Here is a 10,148-nt window from a genome sequence, read left to right on the forward strand (position 1 = left end):
CAAGTCTAGTGCCCTTAAAGGCTTTTTTGATTCAAATTCCCAACCACACAGTAGGTTGGTTAGAAATAGATTTAAGACTAGAACTCAGGCTCCTGATTTCTGATCAAGTGTTCTTGGTTTAATAACACAATACCTTTTCAGACTGTAAGCTAGAGCTTCTTTTTTTTTATGAGCATGCTCTTAAACATACACACTTTGCAATCATGCACTTATTCCCTGCTTCCTTTTGCTTCTCTGTGAGTAATTAAAAGTAGGCTATTGATTGGAGTTTGAAAGCACCAATGCATCACAATGTTATTAATATAACACATACAGAACAATTTTACAGTCACAACTTGGGAGAGTTGTGGTAGGTTTCTCCTTATTCCCTTTAAACTTTCCTTTAGCTGGTGGAAGATCTTTAATAACAAACTGAGACACTATCCTTTCATCTAAGATCTTTACTTTGAAAGATATAACCCTGTTTCTTAAAGAAAACACTGTATTTTAGACCAAGAGAACATCATCAGAAAAAACTGACAAATTCCATATTGTAATGGTTATGGCAGTAAAATTATTTAATAGTTGAAATAATTGGCTGAGCATGATGGCTCACACCTGTAATCCCAACACTTTGCGAAGCCAAGGCAGATGGGTCACCTGAGGTCAGGAGTTTGAGACTAGCCTGGCCAACATGGTGAAACCTTGTCTCTATTGAAAGTACAAAAATTAGCTGGGTGTGGTTGCTAGTGCCTGTAGTCCCAGCTACCTGGAAGGCTGAGGCAGGAGAATCACTTGAACCCTGGAGGTGGAGGCTGCAGTGAGCCAAGATTGAGCCATTGAACTCCAGCCTGGATGACAAGAGTGAAATTCCATCTCAAAATTAAAAAAAAAAAAAAAAGGAAAATAAATAATTGGAGTTTTTTTTTTTTATTATTGATGATAATATGCAGAGTGAATAGAAAAGAAGAAAGATGACATTCAAAGGAATGCTAATATAAAAAGATTGAAAGACAATTGTGATTCAAATGAAAGTGTAAAATTTTAGACTAATTTTAACCAAGAACTTGGAGTGGCCAGGCATACCCACAGCAATCAAGTATAGTGCAAGAAGTGAAGGAATTTCCGTATCAACGACAATATATCAAGTAGGGGTAGACTAGACTCAGTAAGTGGCAGGGCTCTGGCTCTATGGTATCCAGAGTATATCTGCTGGATGCATGCTAGTTTCTAAAGCTGACTTTGACTGCCTTTAGTAAAGTGGAGGTCAAGTTGTCTTTTCCTCACTTCCCTTACCAGAAACCTCAGGTAAACTTAGGGAGGGATGGAACAGTTCTAATCTGGGTTCTGGTCAGAATCGACTGGAGAAAATTAGAGGAGCCAATATGCCTTCTGAATAATATTTTCCCAAATGTCTTCTTCAAAAACTTTAGGTGCTATGTTAGCACAATGTTTGTTTGAATATGAAAATAATTTAGAAGAATCAAGCAAAACAAGAATGTGAGATATGCTAGGAAGGTCATTAAAATGTGCCACACTTTTTTCATCTTATTGTTCTCCATCAACTGATGACATAGGCTTCACACTCAGACTTGCTCTCCTCCACCTTCTCACCAATGTTGGATCTTAGCAAAGTTTCTAATGTAAAAGCAAAGCTAAATCATCTTCCAAATCAATGATTTCAATAGCTGTTTTTTATAACTTGTTCATCTTGTCATCTGCCCAGCAATGTAGTATTCCCTAGAGAAAGTGGAAACACTGTTTTATTAGTTGTTTACAAGTCTTTTTAGAACAATTTAGTACAAATTCTATAAAAAAAACAAAAACATAAGGGGCAGAAAATGTGGAAATGTTTACCTAAACTCAGATTTGAACAAATAAACAGAATAGCTTTAGTCTAATAATAAAGGAGAACTTTTCCTATATCGGTGGCCAACTCAGTGGCATAATATAGAAAAATAAAACACATTTTGGTGGCCTTTCTTAAAGGCAACTTCTCACTTATTTTATTTTATTTATTTTTTTACCTCTTCTCAAGGGTTTCTCACTCAATGCTCATATTTAATGTCAAGAATTTTGACCATAAAAAAGGCTCAGAGAACACAGGGCTTCAGTTGGTGGTACACTATCTTTTCTTTTGAGGAAACTGAGACTTATAAAAAAAAATAGGAAAAAAAAGAAGTCCAAGGTACAAAGACAAAGGTTTACAAAGAAAATACTCATTCTGTACACTGGGAACTAATTTAATAAACAACCTCTCCCTGCTAGCTTGTGATTAAACTAAATTGCCAGCCTAAAATTTTCTGTGCAGAATTTCAAATGTCAATACATTATATTGCGATTCCTCTTAATTTCTCACAAAGAAAATGCAAAATGAATTCATTATGCTGGAGTAAGTGGAAAAAATGATGAGTTTCTACAGAAGAGTATGCAATGGGGAGAGATTGGGCAAGACGATTATATTGAGATATTTGAATAGCTGGCCATTAGCAAGAGCGTCCCCATTACTCTGCTGATAATTATATCTCTTCTGCTATGACTTCCCAGTGGAATAGTAGAATGTTCCCAGTGCTAGAGATAATGAAAAATACCATTCAGGTGGTACATATATGCCAGGAATAGAATGCAGTATTTCTTTCCTTCCTGGTTTTTGCTCTGCCTCAGCCCCATCAAATCCAACTCCCTGTGTCTTGTCACTCTAAGGGCACACACCTACACAATATATGTTAATACGTGTTTGGTTGTTCTTTGCTATGTACAGGAAGAATAAACGTATCTTGAAAATGGAGATGGCAATGGAATATCATTCTTCCAGCGTAATTATACCCTGTGTTTAGAAAGCGCAGTGTTTTGCTGAGTGCATTTTTGTTCGCTATTATGTAAATGACTTTTAAAACCTGCTATAGTTCAGAGTGAAGGCTATGGATGGGATCTTATAAGGATAAAACTCCTTTTTTTTCTCTGTAAGGAAGGAAAAGTGGTTGCATGTTCTTTTAATTAATCCATCATTTGGCAGACACTTTTTAGCAATCAAGTGCAATTATACAAACAAAAAGATATAAAAAATGGGATCAAACAATAACACCCATTCATCTCCAATAACAATTTCCCTCCCTCTCTTCTCTTTATTTTTTTCTCTCTCCTTTTCTCATTTGAACATTTCATAAAATATCTCATGTGTTATTGCCACCTTATCATAGTGTGGCATTTTTATTGCCCTTTATTTTCTGTTTGGGGAAAGCTTGCTGGGTACTGTATGTCTTCAGAAATTCATTAATTTTACAGAAAACTCAATTTGCATCCCCCCTCCCTTTGCTCCATCATTGCTGTTTTAAATTCTGGATCCTTTCTTGAGAGTTTCATTTTAAACTTATATATACACACAAGAAGGAAAGTTCCATCCAAACAGCTTATATTTGCATCCTGCAGAGGGCAGTGAAATGTTAACATTGGTTTTACCCTCCATAAGGGTTGAATTGAGAACTGCTGATTTTTCTGTACTTTGGCACTCACTGGAAAGCAGGACAAAAGAGCAGCTAAATTATCCAAGGGTACCTTTTTTTTTTCTATTAAAATTGTATTTGCATTTAGAGTCAGAGAGGTGTACTTTATTCTGTATTTTCTAATTAAAATATTTACCTGAAAATTTATTCAGAATGCAAAAGGTTGCAATATGTACTGACAAGTGGCTATGACTCAAACCACGGGAAATGAAACGTGTATTCATGGTGTCAGCTTTAGGATTCATACTCAATATTCAGTTAGTATCCAATTGTAGTCCAAAAGACTGGTTTATATAGTCCATGATTAATGGTAATTTCATAAGAAAATGAACCACTTTTAGATTGAAAAACTTAATTTATAAACTGTACCTTGAAAAAAGGCAGTATCAGGAAAAAAATCACTTTCACTTACAAATTGTGTGTTTTATCATCATAGTAAACATTACTTTGTAACTAAGTGTAATGGTGAATATGTTTTAAAACTGATTAATTAAATTATTTGTACATATGTTAGAAAATGCCTGCTTTCCCCAAATGTAAAATACATTAGCTTGTTGATCTCTAAATTGATCACATTTAAATTTAATGTAAGCCAAAATACATGGGTGTGTCTAATATATGTATGTATGTATACTATTGGTGGATAGTAATGACATATAGTCAATATATCACACATTCTAGCTATCCTAATTTTCATAAAGGTCTTATTAATTCTGCAATGGACCTATAGAATGTTTTGTACCCAATATTCAGTGAAAAATCATGAAATATTTTAATGCTTTTACCATATTGTATGATCAAATAAGTGTTATTTGTGATTGATTAAAAACTGTATACCACAGCATAATATTTATTTGGACACAACCTCTAACTTTTAATAAGGATATCTGTAACAACATACTCGTATTTCACATTCCCCTGAATGGATTTGTTCTCTCCTGTTTTAATCATCTTTTCTCTCTCCCAGTGACTTTCCATTACATTTCCAAACTATTTTCATTTTTCTTTTAGATGGCAATACCTATATGATCAAGATCTCTACTTCTGGTCCCTAAATGCTTCCAAGTTTCCTTGTCATATGTATGTTTTTCTTTTTTTTATTTTTTTCATTCATCTTTTATCTCTTTTTTTCTTTGGCTATTCACATTAATTTCTTTCCAGACTATAATCACCTCATCCTCCTCTTGCTTTTCTAAAATTAAATTTACTAAGTTTAGCTGGTCCTGGCCAGGGTAAATTTTCTCACATTCAGAGGTGCACTCTATCTGCATTAAGAGCGAGTCCTCTCTGGAAGTTTTTTTTGTTTTTTTTGTGTTTTCCTATTCTAACCTTTGTTTTTTGTAAAATCTTTCCAATTTTATTAGTTTAGGAGAATTTAATATTGGCTTATTTAATTATTTGTCTACTTTTTAACAAATAATTTATTTTTCCAAGCTTTTGACAAGAAATTGTATGTCAACTTAAAATTAGTAATACTATTGCTCTTAACCTACTGTTCGTTTCCACTGAAACTGTGCTAGCTTAGATTCACATTCTGCTATGAAGGTTTAGACCCAAGGGTGCCCCTTGCCTCCAAATTTTTTCTGTGATATGGGAGTCCATTCAGCCTGTAAGGGCAAGGATACCTTTTCCAGGGTAACCGTCACTAATGGGTATTTTAAAACTCCCACTTCCTACCGTTCAGGGGGCAAAAGTTTAGGAACTATACTGCATGTTTTACAGGTAGTCCAAGCCCTTGTGGTTACTATGGTCAACTCAAAAGCACTAATACACTTACATTGGCTTTCCCACTTCCTTGGCTGATGGTCCCTGATTCTTTACTCTTACTCCCTAGGTTATCTACTAAATGAATCACTTGAACAAAGATCCTTGATTGAGGCACGCTTTATAGAGTGCACAAGTTAAGATGCTCATCTTAAAACACAAGCAACATAACACATGACGATAATATGATATGGTTGACATGTTTATATGGCTCTCGATATAAATTTAGGGGATAGAAGCACAGCTTTGATACGTGGACATACTGCGTAACAGTGAAGCCCAGCTTTTAGTTTAGCCATCACACAATTAGATATTATAAAAAATTGACTTACTGGACACATTATATTTGAGACACAGCATAGCATTTGATACGTTTATCTTCTCAGTTTTAACAATTTGTATACAGACTTAATAGTTGTCATAAAACAGAATTCTAAAATTCGAGTTTATATAAATATCATTTTAGCCAGCTGTACATTGACCATAATTATAAATGCCAATTTGCTGTGTAACAATAAAAGTGTATTTCATACCTCAAATTCTAAGATTAAAAAAAATCTATCAATATCACTGGTAGAAGAATGTTAAATCGTTTAATTCAACCAAATTCTAAACATTAAACAAAATCTTAACATTTTCAAAATCATTTCATTAAAAATTATTTTTATTAGCATATAAACATTTATGATATGAGAGTATCAACATTATTTTGAAATATATTTGGTATAGACATACATAAAATAAACTATAACTGTGTGGGAGGAAATATCGGTAGAATGACTACCAAGCAGTCAAGGAAACAGTTTTCATTTTAGAAGGTACATATTTTTGTGTCATTAATTAATAAGTGAAGCTAAAACCAGGGATAGAAGGAAGAGGAGTGTGAAGTGACAAACATATGTAACATTTCACTCACTGAATTTTTGTGTACTTTCTAAAACATTAGAATAAATAATATTCTATAAATAAGTAACATTCTAACACTGGTTAGAATAAAGTTAAGAAACAGTCAAAATAACTGAGGCATAATAGTTAAGTTGTTCAAACTATTTTGTCAGTTTATTCCTCTGTATTTTAAAGAAATTGTTTGGCAGAGAATTTTTGAATAAGTAAAACAATCAACATCCATTAGGCGTTTAGCACTCTGAATTTTCATAGTGCATAAAATTAACTGAAAGTAGGCTATAATGAAACAAATACACACCTAACAGCAAGATGGCAGATTTAAATAAATTAATATTAATAATTATATACAGTTAGACTAAAAATCAAAACAAAAAACAAAGATTTTCAGGCTGGATAAAATGTAGGGCTGAAATACATGCTATTTTCAGGAGATAAATACTTAAATTTAAAGTCATAGCTAGCTTGAAATTAAAATTATGAAATTAAATATGCCAAGTAAATCAAATTATCAGAAATCTATACTAGTTCTATTAATATATAATCTTCAGGACAGGAAACATAAATTAAATATGTATATATAAAAAATCAATTACTCATTACATAACAGTCCTAAATGTCTGCGTATCTAGTAACAGAACTTCAAAATCAATGAATAAAAAAAACTGAAAAGAGAAATAGAAAAGTATATAATTACAGCTGAAAATTTTAACACCCTTCTCTCAGTAGTTAATAAGAAAATAGAGAGAAAATCAGTAAAAATATGAATGAATTGAAAAATTTTGACCAAATTTGATTAAATGAATACTTACAGGAACTATAGACAAAAATATATATCAAAAGATAGAATTTTCAGATATACATAGAGTGTTCTGTGAAATAAATTATATTCTTAGTTCAAAAGAACGTTTCAAAAAATGAAAAATAAAGTTTTTTTCTAACCAAACATAATTAATTATAAATAAATTTAACTGTATTTAGAAAATCTTGAATGTTTGAAAGAAAAAAAAAATCTAAGCCAAAGAAGAAACACAAAATAAAATAGAAAAATTCTAAAATAATGAGACTAAAATTTCACAGTCTTTGTGATGCAGCTAAAACCATGTATATCATAATATTTGTTTCTCAAATATTTATTTAAGATAATAAAGAACTGAAATCAATGATTTCGTCTTCTACATTAAGAAGCTAGAAAAGAAGGCCAAATAGAAGATAGAAATAAATGAACTTTAAAAAGAATAGATTTTACTAACACAGAAAACAAACACATACAAAAGTGGAAAAATAAAGAGAATTATACTGCAAATCTAGATCCTCAATAGATTGTTGAATTCTAACATACATCCTAGGGAGAAAATTTTTATTTACTTATGTATTTTTTAGAGATAAGGTCTCTCACTCTACAACTTAGGCTACAATGCAATGGCAGGATTTTTGGCTCACTGCAGCCTCAACTTTCTGGGCTCACGGCATCCTTTCACCTCAGCTTCCTAAGTAGCTGGGATTACAGGTCTGTATCACCATGGCTGTTCGCAAACTCCTGTCCTCAAGTGAGCCTCCTGCCTCAGTTTCCCAGAGTGCTGGGATTACAGATGTGAGCCACCATGCCCAGCCTCTAAGGAAGAAATAACATTAATTTTTACAGAAATTCTTTCAGATAATTTTTAATGGAATAAAATAAAGGGTAAAGAAATTGATTTAGTATTAGATAATCAAATAATTTTTGACAAGGATGCCAATACAGTGCAATGGAGAAGAGAAAAGTCAACACCATGGCACTAGAGCAGTTAGAAAGGAAGAAATATAAATCACCAATAAGTACATGGACAATCCTCAATGCTACTGGTCACAAAGAAAATAAAAATGGAACCACAATTAGATACTACTATATATTCACAAGAATGACTAAAATTAAAATGGCTCACAATATTAAGAATTAGTAAGATGCAAAACAATTGGAATTCTCATAGCTGGGTGGTGAGAGTGTCAAATAGGATAACTATTTTGCATATTGGGCATCTTCTCATAAAGTTAGTTATACATTAAATCTGTAGTCTAATCATTCCACTTTTATGCATTTACAAAACAGAAATAAATATGTGTACACAAAAATACATACAAGAATGACTAACAGAAAAATCGTAATATGATCATGTAATTGAATACTGCTCTGCAACTCAAAGGGACAAAGTTGTAGTAGGTGCAATAAAATGAATGAACTTCAAGTTAGTACACCGAAGAGAGAAAAAGACTAACTTTAGAGTAGAAAAACCTTAAAAATGGTATCTTAGGTGATCAAGGTCAACATCAGTAATAGTGAATAATTTGATAGTTTGCACCCTTGGTATGATATAATGAAAATGACACTTTTCCTGTCTTGTCTTTCCACCTCAAAACCCACAAGTCTATTCTAATTATGAGAAAAACGTCAGACAAATCCCAACTGAGGAAATTCTACAAAATATCATATCAATAATTTTCAAACATTAAATTTGTCAAAAACCAAGGAAATTCCAAGAACTGCCATAACTCAGAGCATATAATGACTAAATGTAATGTCTTATCCTAGAACCAGCAAAAGGACATTAGGCAAACAGTAAAGAAATCTGAATAAAGAACGGACTTTACTTAATAATAGTATATCGGAATTGGTTCATTAATTGCGACAAATGCATCCTTCTAATGTGAGAGTTTAATAATAAGGAAAACTGAGTGTGGGTCATATGAGAACTCTGTGTTATCTCAATATTTTTCTTTAAGTCTTATATTTTTAAAAATAAAGATTATCTTTTAAAAATACTATGATGAATACAAAGCTAGACACACAGGTGTACATACTGCACAACTTAACTTGTAATATGTTCTAAAACAGATTACAATAATATATGATGAAAGGAGGAATCAGAGCAGTGGTTGCCTCTTGGGAAGAGGAGTATAGATTGACTATATTCAAGAGAGTTTTCTGGAGTGATAAAAATGTTCTCTATCTTGATAGGAATGAAAGTTACATGGATTTAATCATTTTCAAAATTCATTGACTTATGCATTGGAAATCTTTGCATTTAATGTAGGAAAAAAAAAAAAAAAGAATGTAAAAGAAAAAGTTACTGAGGCCCAGTAATGAAGTATTCAAAAACTTACCTTCTTTCTGATTTACATGTCATCCATCTGAAATGAGAGCAGACATTTTTTTTTGCAGCTCTTTGCCTTGTGATATCTTTGTGCAAAAGCTACTTGGTAAGTACAAAGGCTCATTGTGACTGTGCAGGATGACTCACTGCGAATTGAACTTTTAAATAGGGAACTTTACTCCAAATTTTTACCTCCCTTTGTTTCTTGATCTGAATACATGCAGACATTCCTCCCCTTCCTTCTTCTATTTAAATTTTCAATCTGGAATGAACTCTTTCAGTAATCAGGATAAAATTTTCTCATTGCTATTATTATACAAATCATACTCTTTGCCCAGTTTTAGTTATGATGTCTTACCACTCTGTTACTCAAATATCCTGATAGTTGTTCACATTTTTGTTCATTTGAAACAACTATTGTGTTGCACTCCAAATCCCTTATTTTTACATAAGTCCTATGAATGCATCTTATTATCATTTATAGTTCATTCTCTTTCGAATTTTTACATGTACATTTTAATGGGAAAACAAAAAGAAATCAAAAGACAGAAGAGGAGAAAACAGAAATAAAGAGGAAATGAGAGAGTATGTGAAGAATGAAGAGAAGCTATAACTGAAAGAAGGCCCATGACTCAGTCGCGGTCACATAAACAGTCTAATATAACTATTAAAAAGCTATGACTAGCATGGCACTTTTAAACTAAATCATGCCTCCTCTTCCCCCTTAAGATTTTTCTGCATAATTTGAACCCTATGTGGAGACGTGGAGACATTAAAGACATATTTATATAAGTTTATAAATAAAATATGATATATAATTTAAAGGTGACATCTGTTTACAATTTCAGTGAACTCCATGATTTAATTT

The 10,148-nt window shown here is 32.2% G+C and overlaps 1 long non-coding RNA gene across 1 annotated transcript; it reads right to left on the minus strand.

Moving 5' to 3' along the window:
• Positions 1-1,507: 1,507 nt before the first annotated feature.
• LOC116528247 lies at positions 1,508-9,392 on the minus strand. Its single transcript, XR_004258943.1, has 2 exons — positions 9,291-9,392; positions 1,508-1,719 (listed from the first exon to the last, which is right to left on the minus strand). It is a non-coding gene; the product is annotated as an uncharacterized LOC116528247 (long non-coding RNA).
• Between the last annotated feature and the right edge of the window lie 756 nt (positions 9,393-10,148).

This window comes from Sapajus apella, unplaced genomic scaffold (assembly GCF_009761245.1).
Source record: "Sapajus apella isolate SASKATOON/1434 unplaced genomic scaffold, GSC_monkey_1.0 scaffold57, whole genome shotgun sequence".
Taxonomy (NCBI): Eukaryota; Metazoa; Chordata; class Mammalia; order Primates; family Cebidae; genus Sapajus; species Sapajus apella.